The sequence below is a fragment of the Bos javanicus genome, chromosome 3 (assembly GCF_032452875.1).
Source record: "Bos javanicus breed banteng chromosome 3, ARS-OSU_banteng_1.0, whole genome shotgun sequence".
In the NCBI taxonomy this organism is placed as follows: Eukaryota; Metazoa; Chordata; class Mammalia; order Artiodactyla; family Bovidae; genus Bos; species Bos javanicus.
In genome coordinates this window covers 87,082,395-87,100,225 of record NC_083870.1, presented here as the reverse complement: position 1 = coordinate 87,100,225, position 17,831 = coordinate 87,082,395, and the positions used below count along the sequence as shown (strand labels likewise).

General features: G+C 45.8%; 1 long non-coding RNA gene and 1 other non-coding gene across 2 annotated transcripts; one reads left to right on the top strand and one right to left on the bottom strand.

Moving 5' to 3' along the window:
• The first annotated feature begins 6,934 nt into the window (after nt 1–6,934).
• LOC133244511 (uncharacterized) lies at nt 6,935–16,450 on the top strand. Its single transcript, XR_009735429.1, has 3 exons — nt 6,935–7,551; nt 13,079–13,390; nt 16,330–16,450. It is a non-coding gene; the product is annotated as an uncharacterized LOC133244511 (long non-coding RNA).
• Nucleotides 9,200–9,302, bottom strand: LOC133245412 (U6 spliceosomal RNA). The gene has a single exon (XR_009735676.1). It is a non-coding gene; the product is annotated as a U6 spliceosomal RNA (small nuclear RNA).
• Nucleotides 16,451–17,831: the final 1,381 nt, after the last annotated feature.

The following is a 17,831-nucleotide window of genomic DNA, read 5'->3' as shown; positions in this document are numbered from 1 at the left end:
GTATTATGTAAGTGAGCCACATTACTGTGAAGTTTGGTAGCTTCAAACTTCAAGCTCAAAAAGCAGGCATTTTCAAAGTGGGGGATGTGCAAAATATGATATAAATGTGATGCGCTGCTGAGGGGAGCTAGAGATCATAGGGTGGGATGGAGGGGTGAGCATGGAAAATATATCCTATGTCATTGGCATGACGGAAAATGCAGAACTCTAAAATAAAGGGGTGAAGAGATGGCATGCTGGGAAAGTTGGGGGATAGGTCATTTCACTTCTTTAACAGCACATTTTATTAAGTAGCTATGATGTGCAAGCCCTCGTCTGGGACCTGGGTATTTGCAGAGAAAAACAAGTGACAGAAAGAAAGTTTAGAATTTGACATCATGGAAACCTGGATTTCAGTTTCAGTTCCATCACACAGTACCAGTTTGATCTTGGATGGTTTGTTTTGGTTGCCTTATTTGTAAAATGTGTGTGTACTTTCTTGTTTATCAATAGCTACTATGTCATTTAGACACTGTGCTAGGCACTGGACACCCAAAAGTAAACAAGACAGATAGGGCCCCCTCCTCCCAGAAGCTTATGGAGTAAGGGAAGAGTTTGACAAGTTCTGAGAATAAAGTATTTGCTGTGGGAGGATTAGCAGGGCTGAGATATCACTTGACATACAGGACCATTAGGATTAAATGAGATAAAGTATTTGAGAGCCTACTGTGATTTTGAGAAGAGCACAGAACAGGAACGGAACCAGGCTGCCTCCGTTCAAATCCCAATGTGGCCACATATTAATTGTATCACTTAAGGAATTACTAAACCAATTTCCTGATCTATAACATGGGGATAATAATAGTAGTCAACTCATGGGGTTGTTAAGAAGATTAGATAAGTTAACATATGTGAAGAGTTTAGAATAGTTCCTGGCACACACTGAGTATGCAGCTGATATTTATGAATTATTGCTGTTGCTGTTATTGTTTGCACATGGCCCATGTGGGTGCTCACGATCACCAGTTCCCTACCTCCCCTCCACTGCTCTTCTGAAAGCAGTAGTCCCAGCAGTGAACAGCAGTCCATGTTCATGTTCCATCGTATATCAAAGGCCCAGAAGGGTAACTGCAGAAAGCATTGTTCTCAGTATAATTTATAATTTATTCTTGTCCAAGCCATTTGCCTTGTTGAGCCTTTGAAGAGCACAAAGTTCTTTCCTGTACTTGGCTGGGCTGAGCATAAAAGGTCATGGTAAAATTAGAGCTACAGGGACGAGAGTGCCTGGAAAAGAACTTGGGCCTCAAATGGATGACAACTGACTCCTTCCCTGGGAGCCTCAGAGAAGAAAAGGTCATGTGTTGATGTTCAGCCACACAGGGTCCAGGGGTCTCACAATCTTGTGAGCAGTGCTTGGCTCTGCTGGTACAAGCCATGCCGTCTCCTGGGTCATGTCTACCTCTTAGGGTCACTGTGAGGATTATATGGAATAACTAATTTTCAAATGCCTGACAGTTGATGGAACTGTCGTCCAGCCTTGTCATCGGATGATGTTCATTAAATTCTAAGAGCAAGAAGAGCTTGCTTCTTCACAGCACTGAGTGATGCTCGCTGAGGGGTTATGGTTCTGATAGCTGAACAGCTAAACAGCTTTCCTCCCCCAGTGTTTGAAGGTCTGGTCTACACCCTCCCAGCAATTCAGGCATAGAATTAGGGGTCCAAACTTCAGGAAGGCAGGCACTGGAGAGTCTTGCTCCTTCTCGTGCTCCCAGATGCTCCCTGGCATGCAGCAGGGATGTGACGAGTACTCGCTGAAAGGGTAAACTATAAGGACAGGCAGAGAAATGTAGTGTGTCTGGAGGCATGGTGAAGGGACTCAAAGCCACACTGTATAAAGAACATGGGTGGAACTAAGGCTGAAAAGCTGGAGAAGGAAGACTGGGGCACAGAAGTCTTCTGTGATTGCATCAGTCAGACTTCAACTAGTATGAAAGACAGATGACTGAGATAGACAGATAATAGATGATTGATAGATTCATTAGTGGAAAGTTAATATAAAATAGGCATATGTTAATTCATCATGTTGTACATCTAAAACCAATACAATGTTATATGTCATTTATATCTCAGTTTTTTTTAATGTTAAATAAATAAATAAAAGTAAGGAAGCTGTTTCAAAACACTTAGGAAACTTAGGAAAGTTGTTGAGTCAATACCAAAAAGTTCATGTGCCTGATTTTTGTCTCTTTCTTGTTTGATTTTATTAATACCACTCCAAAAAAAATGAGAAATTTTATAATCCATATTGTTCCAGGAATAGCACAAGTTTGCTTTTTAACAGAATACCAACTATTTTAGGATAAATTCTTCTATACCTGAAAATCCCATTGATTTTTGTCTGAAAGCAAGAATAGCAAATCAAAGAGAAAGCAACTCAGTTTATTTGTAGATTTTCAAAATTCAGTCATGTTTCATATGTTCAATAAACTAAGGGCTTTTGGTTTCATGTATAGGAAGCATAGGGCTTCCTTGGTGGCTCAGTTGGTAAAGAATCTACCTGCAATACAGGAGACCTGAGTTCGATTCCTAGGTTGGGAAGATCCCCTGGAGAATGAAATGACAACCCATTCCAGTATTCTTACCTGGAAAATCCCATGGACAAAGGAGCCTGGTAGGCTACAGTCTATGAGGTCACAAGAGTTAGACAGGATTTAGCAATTAAACCACCACCACCATGATAGAAAGCGTATTCAAACAAATTGAAGAATAGGCTTAAAATATTATAAACTCTGATGAAAACCTATCACATGGTGACTCATTTGTAGACTACCCTTCAAAATAAAATTTAACAAGAAATGGACTAAGTATTCACATTTTCTGTATTAATAATTTTAGATTATCTAACATTAAAAAAGATAAATCATTTAAAAGAAAATGTAGTAGTTTACGATTGTTATTGTTATAACTGTTGTTAATTATCCTGTGTAATTGGGAGAGCTGGCTAAGCAAACAATATCCACAGATAAGTGGTCAGGAAGGGAAGACCACAGGGAAGTGTGGGTAACTGCAGACCCCTGCCGGCTATATGAACAAGGAGAGTCTTCCCAGGGGAGTTAAGGTTGAAATAGGGGACTTCAACAAAGATAAAGAGTCAAACAGATAGACAGGATGAGGAAGGCATCTCAGGTGGAGGACACAGTGTGGTATAGAGGTCACGGGCTCCTGGTGTGCTCATGGGGAGCATAGAGTGTGGGAGTGGGGAGACATCAGACTTAATTCAAGCCTGGGGGCCGCGTTGAGCTACTATCACACAGAAGCTGTGTGGTGTCTCTGAGCCTCAATTTCGTCCCTTGTGGACCGGATGTTATATTACCTGCTTTATCTGCCAGTTAGGGAAGAAGATTTGGACCCAGTTGAAGAAAGAACTTCAGAGCAGGCAGGACTGGCTTCTGAGTCCCTGCTATGGACAGGTTTTCTGGAAGGATGACCTGTAAACACCCCTCCCAGGCCCATGATTTTGAGATCCCATGAGTCAGGGATGCAGGCCTTGCTCTGCCGCTGCCCCTCACACACCAGCCTCATTCAAAGCCTCGGTCAACATTTGCTGCTGGCCTGCTGGGCACAGTAAGATCTGAGAGGCACTTAGATGAAATGACACCTGAATCACTTCAACTTTAACACCCAGTGAATCTCTTCATAGGAGCTGAGAAGGTAGCATGGATATCCTCAAAATGACATCACAACAAAAAGAGGAGAGTTACCACCATGTATGCCAATTGTGTGTGTGGGGGAGGGGGGTCGGGGGGGGAGTTGGTCACCCGATCTGTGGATTATGTGGCCTGGAGCAAGAGCTTCGACCTCACCACTCAGCAAACACAGGTAGCTTCACTGTACGCATCGGTTCCATGGTGAATCAAGACCTTGGAATTCTTCATGAGCATATCAAATCTCTTCAAATTCCAAGAACAGTTAGGCAGCCTTTCCCCCCTCGAAATCTTTGTACCTGCTATTGCATCCTCTTCCTACAACCCTTACAGCCTGTTTCAGGTATCTAATGCTGTGTTAACAAAGCACCCCAAACATAATGCTTTATAATGAAATCACAAAAATCTCTATTTTGCCCCCAAATCTGCAATTTAGGCTGACTGAGAGGAAACGGCTCTTCTCTGCTTCACTCAGTGTCAGCTGGGTGCCTCTAAGGCCGGGGGGCTGAAATTAACCAAAGGTGGGGTCCCTGGGCATCTCTCTCCATCGTGCATGGCTTTTCCAAGTGGTGTCTACATGTCAGTTTCAGGGTAGCCAGACGTCTTACCAGACAGCTCAGGCTTCCTGAGGCATAAATCCTGAGAGGGGGAGAGAGAGAGAGAGAAAACCAAGCAAAATCCAGGTTGCTTTCAGTGACCTAACCTCAGAAGTCACACATCGCTTCTCTGCCCTCTCTGGGAGGAAGTAGTCAAAAGCCACCACCCAGATTCCAGAGCAGGGAACACAGAGCCCGCTGCTTCTCCATATGAGGCAGGCCAGTCTCACTATGAGAGGAGCACATGGGACGGGAGATACAGCTTGCTGAGTCCATTTCTAGAAGGTATAATCTGTATCCACTCTTTTCTGTCTGAAAAACCCTTCTTATGCTTTAAGACCCAGCTCAAACATCACCTCCTTTATAGAGCCCCCAAGTTCCTAAGAGCAGGTTACCTCCTTGATGAGGCCTAACTGTACTTTGTACCTCTGCTTTCAGAGCACTTAGCACCCTGAAATGACATCTGTCTCTTTCTGGAGTCTGTGAATGGCGAGTTCTTCAAGGTCTGAGGCTATAACATGTATTTCATTGCTCCTAGCTTTTGGTACTGGGGAGCTGCTTAGGAAACAGATGTTGCTACAAGCTAGACTAGGGCTTCTCATACGCTGGACTATGTGCTGCAGAATGCCTGGGTGCTCGTTCAAAATGCAGACTCCCAGATCTGCATCAAACCTGCTGCACTGACTCTTGCAGGAAGGGCGCTAGTTTAATCAACTGCCCAGATGATTCCAATGGGTATCAATCTTTGCAAGCTATCTTTGTGTTCCCAGTGCCTAGTACCATGCCTGGCACATAGTTACTACTCAGTAAATACCTGCTGAATGAATGAGTGAATAAGTGAGAGAATGAATGAATATTTTTAGACTGTACTGGGTACACGAGAGTCAGTTTGCTCTTTTGGCTAATGGGACATCCAGGTCTGGCTCCAGAGTCAGATAGGCAGACATCCCTCGAGGTTAAGTCCAGGTGGGACTCAATGCCCCCATTGGCCCTTAAGTGTGCTGGCTTTCCAGAGGAGGTGGCTGAGCCAGTAGAAGGGAGAGACTTGGCGGTTGTAAAGTTAGTGCATTTTCTCCCCCTCTACCAGAAAGCTCCCTTCCCATCCCCACCTCCCACTCGTCTCCCTTCCCCCAAGCATCCTGTCACATCCCATATCAGAACCATTCTGGAAGCAGTATTTGCTAGTTTGACATTTCAAAATAGCATCTAGGAGGCTAAAGATAGCTAGGTTACAAGGGAGGTTAAACAGCTTGCCAAATGACGCTGAGCAAATTTGGTCTTCTCTGCGATGTCCGAAGAGTTCTTTGATGTTTTCCCTCTGCTTGGAGGAGCAGAGCATTGGATGGAGGGAGGATACTGAGCCAAGAGCCAAAGGGCGCAACCCTGGGGGCTGGGAATTCAGTGAATGGTAAAGGAGTGTGTGTTTCAGAGGTCAGCTTTCTCCAGCTGTCCAGGACAACAAGGCAGAGACGGTAAGAGCCTGCTTGCCCGGCTGCCTGTGTGTGGCCCTGTGTCTACCTATGCATCTGGTTTCCACTGAGACCAGCACAACCACGAGGAAACAATTTGTCCATGTGAGATAGTAAAATTTTTTAAATGTCACTAGCCTTTTACTTCCTTTTCATTTCTTCTTGGCTCATCCCCATTTTAACTAAATTGCCCCAAGCCAGAACTATGTGACTATGGATGTGGTAGGTGGGGGCCAAGACCCTGGTGACTGTGAGGAGACACCATGTTCCCTGGGGATCAAGTACCCACTCAGCGTGTCCAAACAATAATACCTACCATTCATGGACCATTTGCTGTTCGCCAAGCTCTCTGCTAAGCTTCTCACACCCTTTACCTCATTTATTCTCACAGGAGCGCTGTGCCTTAGGTGTAGGATGGCCTCCTTCCCAGGTGGCACTAGTGGTAAAGAACCCTCGTGCCAATGCAGGAGACATAAGAGTAGAGGATTTGATCCCCGGGTCAGGAAGATCCCCTGGAGACAGGCATGGTAAGCAACTCCAGTACTCTTGCCTGGAGAATCCCATGGACAGAGGAGCCTGGCGGGCTACAATCCATAGGATTTCAAAGAGTCAGACACAACTGAAGCGACTTAGTATGCGTAACTTAGCATGCATACACCATATAAATGAAGGTCTGAGAGTCAGGGAAGTTAAGAACTTGCTTCTGGGACTGCAGCCAGTGCTGTAGAGTTGAGACTCCAAAGCAGGTGTGTCTGACTCCAAAGACAGCTCTCCTCCCAACCATGTTACTTAGGTTCCTTTTACAGAAACAGACATCTTCCCCCGCATGCCCTGCATTGAATCTATCCCAGGAATCAAACCACCTTCAAAGGGCAAACGGGTACCCCTTGTGATGGGCAGGTTGCCAGGATGGACACTCACGCTCGGTGACTCAGCAGCACAGTCCACTTGTCTGACCTTTTCCCATGTCACAGATATCTAATGAAAGGGCTAGCCCTGCCCGTGTCCTGCAGCCCCAGGGGCAACCTGAGTCACAGGAGACGGACTGAATGTCAGAGTTGAAGTGAGTGTCTCTGCCTCACCCTCTCTAAATGCGGCTGCAGCTGCCCATTCAGTGGTGGCTGAGCTGTCACAGCCAGCACAGGCTAGCAGAGAAGCAGGAGGGCCGCTTACGGGGGTAGGATGCTGGTCATCTGGCTAAAAAAGGGGGGTGGGGTGGGGTGGGTGAGGCAGCCCAATTATGCCTGGCTTTGCTTCCAAGCTCTATAATCGGATTCAGGTGCTTCCAAAAGCTCCTGCCTCTTCCGAGCAAATTCAGTTAAGGGCAGGGGGAGGGCGCACTAATGGTTTCCACATTGGGGGCCTCTGCAGAGAGGCCTCTCAAGAGTGGGGGCAAGGAATCTGACCTTGCCTCCAAGTAGAGTCGTGTTGGAAGGAATGCAAATGTGTTCATTAAGCACCTCTTACGAGTGAGGGTCTTAGGTCTTGTAGGCTGGACACTGAGAATATGATAAACAAGCAATCACAGATGTAGCCTGCCCGGAGCTTACAGCTGGTGGGAGAGACAGAAAATGGACCAGAAAATTACAATACAGAGTGAAGAAGCCTGCAGGTACTGTGGAGCGCAGAGAAGGCCACCTACCCAGATTCAGGGGAACAGTTGGCTCCCTGTTGAGTGGCTGAAGAGGAGTTCACTGGGGAATCTGAGGGTTCTGGGAGCAGAAAAACAGCCCAGGAGAACATGAATTGGGGGAGGTGTAGAGCTGGCCAGAGCATCGGTGGAATAGCACAGAGTGTAAAGAGGTAAGTTAAGAATGCGGAGAAGTTGGTAAAAACTTTTGGCCTTGTAACTCAGCAAGGAGAAGGCCAGAGGTCTAATACAATCCGTTTAGAAAGGCCAGTCTGACCGGGACGGAATAGACTGCGTAAAGGGAGACCAGTGAGGAAGCAGCGGGAGTGGTTCAGGGTCACACCAGCGTGTCTCAGACTAGGGTGGTGGCTGAGGGGATGGTGAGGGAGGGTATATCTGGTTATAAGGCCAAATCAACAAATTACACGGTCCTTGCCTTCAAGGAGAAAAGAGTTTTAGTTGAAAAAACATTTTCTCCCTTAATTCATCCCAGTCTTACATGACCAGAAGGGAGCTGAAGGGTCATTCAGTTCAATCTCCTTTTTGCAAGAAGTCTAGTGGTTTTCAACCTGGGTTTGAACTCCTTCAGTGAGGGAAGGCAGTAGTGGCAGCCTGGAGAGAGTCTGGATGGGCAGCTGGCCTGGACACAAGCTTTCCTGAAGTTTCAGAAACCCCTGGACCTGAGTGACGGTACACCCTGCTGGTGGGGCCCCTGGTTCCAAGCATTGGGGCAGTTTTAAGGTGACATCTATTTTGCCAGCTGTGATGGAACAGGCTGCTGCCCACCCCTACTCCCCCAGCAGAGGGGGGCCACAGAGGTTGGCTGGGGGCTGAGGGCACTTTTCTGTCAACAGACCCACCTATGAGTGCTTCCTAAGTGTCTGCCCTGTGCCAGCCTTGTTCCTGGAAACCACTGTGATAACACTCCCTGGGTGAGAACCAACACTCACTGACCTTTTCCATGGGCAGAATCCGCAGGAAAAGGTTGTTGAAATTTTAATGACAGCAATTCCTGAGGCTTGTAAAATTCTTTTAACATTTCTCTAAGCACAGACAACAACCGCATCTTCTCTTAGCCTGAGCGGGGTTCTACAGCTCTAAAGCACTCACTCACTCAGGGTCACCCTTGATCCATAAACAAGCCTGGGGGAGGGGCAGAGCTCCTGGGCCCTAGAGCCCCAGTGACCTGGATTCACATCCTCTATGCCCCATATGACAGTGTGACTGTGGTCCTTACTTTACCTCTCTGAGCTTCGTCTTCTGTAAAATAGGGATAATATGCCGATTTGAAAGGTTGTTGTAAGCGTTCAATAAGAAGATTCTGCCTAGCTGGTGCTTGGGGAAAGCTCATTTCCTTGGCCATATTTCTCTTTCATTCCTATATTCCAGATAAGGACATGTCTAAGTTTCCGTAACTAGAAGAAGTGGTGCCTAGCATATAGAGCCTTAGTCAGCTCAGGCTACTATCACAAAATGCCAAAGACTGGATGGCTTAAACAACAGACATCTATTTCTCATGGTGCTGGAGGCTTGGAAGTCTGACATCGGGGTGTCTGTCTACATGGTCAGGTCTGGTGAGGACCCTCTTCCTTGCTTGTAGATGACTGTCTTCCTGCTGTATCCTCACATGGCAGAAGGAGGAAGTTTTGATGTCTCCTCCTCTTCTTTTTTTTCTTAAATTTATTAGTTGGAGGATAATTGCTTTACAATGTTGTGCTGGCTTCTGCTATACAACGTGAATCAGCCATAACTATACGTATGTTTCCCCCTCTTGAACCTCCCTCCCACCCCCCATCGTCCCACCCCTTTAGATTGTCACAGAAAAATATGGAACGCTTCATGAATTTGTGTATCAACCTTGAGCAGGGGCCATGCTAATCCTCTGTATCCTTGCAATTTTAGTATACTACTGCCAAAGTAAGAACATCCTCATTTTTTTTTATAAGGTCATTAATCACTAATCTCATCATAGTGGCTTTCCTGGTGGCTCAAAAGGTAAAGAATCTGCCTGCAAGGCAGGAGACCAGGGTTTGATCCCTGGGTCAGGAAGAGTCCCTGGAGAAGGGAATGGTTACTCACTCTAGTACTCTTGCTTAGAGAATTCCATGGACAGAGGAGCCTGGCGGGCTACAGTCCATGGGGTCTCAAAAGAGTCAGACACAACTGAGTGACTAATACAACAATAACAATGCCATCACAGGGGCTCCACCCTCATTATCTCATCTAAACCTAATTTCCTCCCAACCTTAGGGTTAGGGCTTTAAGCTATGAATTTAAGGGGATACAAACATTCAGTTCATAATACAGTGGGCCTAAAATCAATGTTAGTTCCACTTTTCCTCCACCTCAAGGCCCTGAACTAGGGCTATCTCTTCTTCACGCTTCTCCTTATGCAGCCTCTAGTGCTTCCTAGGGACCCCCCTTTGAGAATGTCGTGAAAGCCATGAGCCTCTTCCCTGAAAACACACACATATATAAACAGACACCACGCACACCTTGTCACCCACGGAATTCCAGATCCCTGAAGCTCACCTATGGACTCTAATAACCTGCCATAGCACCCATATGACACAAACTACCTTTGGCCACAAATTGTGGTTCCGTTTTCTAATTTCCCCAGGTAGATTTTTAACTACGTGAAATAGGAAACCAGCTCTTCTTGTTCAAGTCTGTATTCCATATAGTGACTGGAGAGGGGGGTGTATATAGTGAATGTTAATTGATCTGGTGGATAAACAGAGGGATGAATGGAAGGCTGCATGGATGGACGGTAATTTGGCTGGTGGGTCTGTGGGTAGGTGAGAAGATAGGTCAAGATGGATAAATAACAGAAAGGTGATGAGTGGTAGGTGGGTGAACAGATGTATGGGTGCTCTGGGTGAGAGGATAAGTGGGGAGATGGATGGGTGGATAGATGACTGGATGGTAGGATGGTGAGGTCTTCACCATGCTCAGAGAAGCACCCAAGCAAACCCTTCTTGAGAAGATAAATTCATGGTGGTGGGGATCCAAATACTGGAGGACCTGGAAAGCTCTGGAATTAATTCAGTAGAGAATACAAACTCCGGAAGGATCAGAAGCAGAGGCTGCATGGGGGGGAACAATGTGTTGGCAGGTGGGGTCTGAAGAAGGGCTGTGGGCTCCGGTGGGAGAAGACAACGCAGGGTCAGAAAAGCCAAGGAGGAAGCTGGACAAGAGGAGGGGAAACCTCTGATGGAGAAAGCAGCACCGGTACTAAAAGGAGACCGGAAGCTACAAAGACCCACTTCTAAGGAGAAGTGGAGGGCAGGCAGGATCTGGTGGGGAGCAGAGATGACTGAATGGAGACAGAAGAATTTATGACCTTGGGATTCTGAGCCACTCATTCAACAATCATTTGCTGAGCTCCTCCTGTGTGCCAGGGCTCACTGTAGGTACTGAGGAAAAGTCCCAGTCTGTGCCGTTAGATAAGAAAGACAGAAACACTAATGAAAGTTGAAATTTACACAGTACTTACTATGCACCAGCCACTATTCTGTTTAAGAGTGACTCGCCTCAACAACAACCATATGAGGGAGATATTATTATCATCCCTACTTGGCAGACAGGGAAACTAAGGCACAGAGAAGGTAAGTTATACTTTACCCAGGTAACACAGCTAATACGTGTGAGAGTCAGGACTGGAACTCAGGTTCCAGAACTTATGTGCTTCATCCTTGTTGCCATTAAATGAAAGGTTAAACAATAGTTGTAATGCAAGGTGATGGCAGTCTGAACCATTACAGTGGGTTACAAAGCAGGGATGAGATGACTGACTGGCTGGTTGGATCTAAGAGGATTTGAGAGAGGAGACCCTTGGGAGCTGGGCCTTGGAGAATGAGTCAGGTTTCTTAGGCATCCTGCAAGAGGTATGTAAGTTGAAGGATGAGGGGAAGGGCATACCAGACAGAGAAATTGAGTTGTGCAAAGATCACAGGCACTGGGGCATGAAACAGCAGACACCTGTGCAGGTGATGGTACGTGGCTCTGTGTGACTGCTCGGCAGGGCTGGGAGCTGGGAAAGGGGAGACAAGCTACACATTGGAAAAATGCCAGGGACTGTTCCCTCATACTTATGTGAAGGTTTATGATGTTCAACACACTTCTCTATCCCTTTAGGAAGACAGTATGTGGCAGACTGTATATATAATATTTTTGTTCCCATTTTTTAGATGAGGAAACTAAAATTCAAAGTACAAAATCCATGAGGTCTATTAATATGACCATAGCCAATATCCATCCTATGATTACTGTGTGCTAGCCACTGTGTTCAATGCTTGTATGCAATTTTTCATTTCATTTCTACAAATTTGCCATGAGATAGATGCTGCTGTCAAGCTCATTTTAAAATAAAGAAAATCGAAACTCAAAACCAGTTAAGGTCCTCCCACTAGGATGATCAATCAACCACCACACAAAGGACCTGCTCTTTGGCACCACGTAATACTGAGCTTCCCCAGTGGGTCAGCTGGTAAAGGATCTGCCTGCCAATGCAGGAGACGAAAGAGATGCAGTCAGGATCCCTGGGTCAGGAAGATCCCATGGAGATGGAAATGACAACCCGCTCCAGTATTCTTGCCTGGGAATTCCCATGGACAGAGGAGCCTGGTGAAAAGGGGTCACAGAGTCAGATACAACTGAGCAGGCATGCATGCAAAACTGTCTTCGCTGACTTTGGATTCTAGTCTAGCCCACCTGAAAGGAAGATAACATGCTTTGAGTTTTGCATAAAACCTTTGTGGAAGCAGATACATTTAATGATGAAAAGTTTCTAACTCTTCTATACTAAACTATCTCCTTTATGGGTGAGCCAGACTGAAAATCCACTGGGTTCCAAGACTCCTAGGATATCCTGGTTTCTTCACAATCAGGACCTAGAGATCATGACTTTCATTTCTTTGCGAAAGAAAGGGCTTAGACTGGGCATGAGCCAGGCATGAGATAGGCCTGGGCTGCAGTGTGACAGGTTCCTGGCCTGGGTGAAGAAGCCTCCATTTAGAGCTGGGATAACAAAAGAACCAGGTAACATTCACTGGGTACTTACTTTGTGCTAAATAGCCTTCCTAACCTTAAAAACTGTTTACCTGTTATCTGCCCAGGGAAGCAGTAACCATTATAGCAATCTTTCAGATGATAAAATTGAGGCCCAGAAGGCTTAAGTGACTTATCCAAGATCACGCAGCAAGTCAGTAGTGGAAGCAAATTTCCAGCTCGGCTAGTCTGGCTCCAGACCCTATGTGCTAACCTATATATTATATCTGAAGGAGGCTTTTGTAGCCAAAGAGCCAAGCTCTACATTTTACCTATAAGGAGGATCCAGAGAGATCATGAAACTTCATTAATAACACACAGCATCACCCAAACCTCAGTTTAGTACTCAGAAGTTTTCTCTCTAGAGCCATTCCACTCCTCCTTCCTCACCTCCATCTTCTTTGTGGTGCCCTTCCCTCCAAGCTGGCCTTGAAGGTTAATGGGAACCAACTCGGGAGTCAGTCATACAGGGGGTTAAATCTTGGTCATGCAGCTTTTCAGTTATAGGTACTTGGACAAGGTGCATGGTCTCTCAGCCTCAGTTTCCATATCTATCAAATTATTATACAGTCTTATTCACCTAGAAGAGAGGTGAAAGGGTTAAATGCGGCATTGTTTGGTCACTCTGCATCATTGTTTTAATTTTTTCAGAGCGCTGTGAAGCACACCATCTATTGGACAGAGCTCCTTCTGAACAATCTCCAGCGAAGACTAAGTCTTCAATACATCGTTGGATGCACGCATGCATTTTCTCGAATGACTGCCTAGCACAAAGGTTGGACGACTGAGCGACTTCACTTTCACTTTTCACTTTCATGCACTGGAGAAGGAAATGGCAACCCACTCCGGTGTTCTTGCCTGCAGAAGCCCAGGGATGGCGGAGCCTGGTGGGCTGCCGTCTGTGGGGTCGCACAGAGTTGGACACGACTGAAGTGACTTAGCAGCAGCAGCAGCAGCACAAAGGTCAGTGTATTAATAGGTAGATACTAGGTGACCTCATAGGATCTGACTGTCTGCATTAAACTAATAAACTAATTTTGGTTGAGGTGTCCATAGCGGCTAACATTTGAAACTAGTGTCCTTGAAGGTAAGATTGCCATTTTAACTGCAACTTTATAACAGACAGAAGTAGGCTTTTTTTTCCTACCATGGGACCCAAAGAAAAGTTCCTTTAGATATGACCAGGAGAGGTAGAGGGAAGAACAGCCAGTGCTGAGAAGGCAGGGGAGAGCTGGGGTGCAGAGGCAGCAGAGGAAGGTGGGGAGAGATGGATTCAAGACCCAGTAAGCTCCCTGCCCACAGGTTTGCTTGTTTTCAGTGCTCACTGCCCAGAGCCTAGGACCACCCAGGGCACATCATGGGAGCTTAGTAACTGTTTAAAAAAAAAAAAAAAAAGTATGAGAATGAAAAATAAAGAGAGGCAAGGAGAACACATCGGGCAGGAAGAGAGAAAAATAGAGACAGAGCTCCAACAAAGATAGAGAAGACAGCCAGAGGGGCCTGAGGCGGCTGGCAGCCGGGGGCAGAGGGAGGGACTCTGCTGGCTGAAGCCCAAGGACTCGGCGGGGGGGCGGGGGGGACCCCAGAGGGAGGGGCGGTGGCCTGGCTGCGGTGAAGAGAGCGCACCCCGAGTGCAGTGCCTGCGCCCAGGGCTCCAGACAGCCCAGCCTGGAGAGGGCTGTGGCCGTCAGAAGGTCACGGCCGCGCCGCGGGACTTTCCTGGGGTGGGGGTGGAGGACCTGCGAACAACACTGGCCTTTAACTTCCCAGGTCAGACCACCCCGCGCTGCCTCCGGCGCAGGGAACCCACCCTGAGCTAGCCTGCCCGCGGGACCTGTCCTCTGGCCTGACTTTTTAGAGTTCCTCCCTGCCTTCAAAGCTCTGAGTGCCTCCTTTCCCCTAGCCGGAGGCTTCTCACACTTGAGTGCATCAGAATCAGAATGAGGCTTTGTTCATTTATTTAATTGAACGATTTAATTAAGTCGATGACGCTCCACCCCACCCTCCTGTTTCTGACTGGTGGGTTTAGGTTGGAGCCATAGGCTATGTGTTTCTTTTAAGTTCCCAGGTGATGTTGATATATCTGGTCCCGGTACCCAGGCTTGAAAACCACTGCCCAGTATGGGACAACTGTCTCCCTTCTTTTCCTCCTTGATCCACCAAGTACCTTGTTCAGCCTCTCAGAGAGTCCGGAACCCCTGATCTGCGCTTGGGCAAAGCCCGGAGGGTACCAGGAATCCCAGCTCCCAGCCCCCGAAGCTGTCTGGTAGCAGCAGCCGTTTCTCTACCCTTTCGCGGGTAGAACTGGGATCCAGAACAGGGCAGAACCCTGAGGAGTAAAAGCTGAGTGGAAAGCAATGTTAATCAAGTCCACCTCCAGGAAAGGGAGAAAAAAGTCCTTTTCTTCAGGAGAGGAGAGTGCATGGAGGATTCCTATTCAATGACCAGTAGCGCACTGATCAGTGCCACTGACACTTAGTCCTACCAGCTGGGGATTGGGGATCATGAGGGAAATAAAACTGGGGTCAATGTCTTAGGGGGAATGCTTTCTAGTAGGCAGATTAACAATAAACTTAGGAAAATAGTATGCTAGAAATAAATTATAAATCCTATGGGGGAAAAAACCAAGTAAGGTAAGGGGGTGCCACTGAGTACAATTTTAAACAAGATGGTCAAGGTAGGCCTTGTTGGGAAGGTGACATCTGAACCAAGAGTTAAGGTAGGCAACCATGTGATACCAGAGAGAAGAGTTTTCAGGTAAGGGGAACAGCTGGAGCAAAAGTCCTGAAGTAGGAGCATGCCTAGCATATCCGAGGCCCCACGGAGAGGCGAGTGTAACTGAGTGGGGCGGGGTATGGAAAGAGCTGAGCAGGAGATTGAGGACAGAGAGGTAAGGGGCAGGCAGGAAGGTGTTATAGGGCTGGGGTGGAGCAACCATTCATAGGGTTTGACTTTTACCCTAAAATGTCCCTCCATTTTTCTTTGTTTTTGTCCTGTTCTTGCCTCTTCCATCTACAATACCAAGTTTAAGAATAGTGTTAATCTGGCTCACAGCTGGAGCTGGTTCTGAGAGACAATTTTCAGTAGGTTAGTCAGGCCATCCATCTCAGATAGTTAATACAGGTTGTAATTACTTTTTCTAACCTGCAGGACAGACGGTGAGCTGTTTACATTTGCCTCAGCATCCTTCTTTCTCTTTTCCCGTCATTCTCCATGCCTCCTCCAGGCTCTAGTTTCCCTGATGCCCCTGCTCCCTGACACGCCCCAGGCTTCTACAGCAGCACTGTCCAATCAAAATAGAATATCAGCTGCACATATTATTTAAAATTTTCTGGTGGCCACATTAAAACAAAAGTAAAAAGAAATAGGCAAAATTAGTTCTACTAATAGATTTGACTTAACCCATTATAGCCAAAATAGCATCTTGTCAACATGTAATCATTACAAAAATCAATGAGATATTTTGCTTTATTTTTTCCTATACTGTCTTTGAAACCCAGAATGTATTTTACACTCATATCACACCTCAATTCAGCCTAGCCTCATTTCAAGTACTCTAAAGCTTCATGTGGCTAGTGAATACATGGACCGCACCACCCTAGACTCAAAACTCCTGATCTTTCTTCCCCTCCTCAACAAAATTAACTCTTCCTGTTTCTAGAATAAGCTGACACTTCCTTCAGGAAGCCTTCACTGATTTCTTCACTTCCCTCACTGGCATGTAAGAAATAAATGAGTAAAACTGTATGAATATATGGTACTCAGAATAATCCCTGGCACAAAGTAAGTTTAATTGAGGTGTTAGCTATCGTTATTATAGTATTTACTGCCATTGTAATAAACTGATTGTTGTGTAATTCTTATATAAGAATTATATATTTAATTTCCTGCTTTCCTCTCAGGCTACCCTGAAAACTCCATGAGAAGAAAATGGCTGCCTTTTTCATTGTTCCACCCTCAGGACCTTGTGTCTGGGAAAAGTAGATTCAGTATAAATGTATTAAATGAATGAATAAGAAAGCATGCTTGGAGTTATGACTATTTTAATTCTAACATTATAGTAGATAATCATAATCCTAGAGGATATGACATCAGGTTCCATTTTTACAGAAGTTCAGACAGTAGATACTATAGAGAGATGAAATCTGGTCTCAAAAATGAAGAAGAAAAAAAAAAAAAAAGCAGGGTGGTGTGATGAAAGGGTCCATGCTCTGAATTCAGACAGATTTGGGTCTGAAGTCCTGTTACTTTACTCACTACTAGTATGACCCTGGAGAACTTAGTTAATTTCCCTGTATCTCAGTTTCCCCATCTGTAAAATGGGGATATGAGTATTTTTTAACATTATGTTATATTCTGGGCTTCCCTGGCAGTTAAGATGGTAAAGAATCTGCCTGCAATGCAAGAGACCTGGGTTTGATTCCTGGGTCGGGAAGTTCCCCTGAAGAAGGGAATGGCTACCTACTCCAGTATTCTTGCCTGGAGAATTCCATGAATAGAGGAACCTGGCAGGCTACAGTCCATGGAGTCACAGAGTCAGATGTGACTGAGTGACTAACACTTTCACTTTACATTATATACCTACACTCAAGGTTAGTTTGTAAGTGGCAGGAACACAGATCCTAATCTCAGCCCAGGTATCTGCTTTACCCCTTTGTGTAACAAAATCTACCGTGTGTGTGTGTGTGTGTGTGCATGTTCTGTTAGTATTCAGTGAGGTATACTATAGACACAAAGTTTTGATACACATTAGATGCCCACATTAGTATGTGTGGTTTTTCTTTCATTTCTGTACAGCAGCATGGGATCTTTCTATTCTCCTTCTCTTTTTATTCCTCAAACGAGAAAAGTTCAAGAAGTTTACTTACTATTTCAGGGAAATTTCACCATCCTGCCTAGCAGATAGAGTGAAACAGGTTCAAGTCAAGAAAAGACCCTTTGGCAAAACTGTAAAACTTAACACTTTAGTCTCCCCACCCTTTTGTCTCCTTCTTCAGCCTCCCTACTTCCAGAAAGTCCTTCTTTTGTACCATTTTGGTTCCTGGCATTTTCTTCTTTCTCTGGCTCCCAGAGACAAAAGGAATTCCCACCCACACTGAATTTTGTTGCATGTTAAAGAGGAATTCCAGACACCTAGAGATGGTTGCCACTCATTGCTCAGGGTTCTCAAAGCTCTTTCTCTGGCTCAGCCACAGTGCTTTCCCCATTACTTCCTAAATGTCTGTGAATGCATTTTCCCCCACCAGACCCCTGAACAGTATGTGCAGATACAGCCATGTCTCTCTGAATCTCAGCCCTTAGGAATCAACCAGACACATAGTAGGTGCTGGATGAACATATGCTAAATGCATATGTGCATGTATGATGTCTGAGTGACTGTTTCTTAATACTTCCCCTCCAAAAT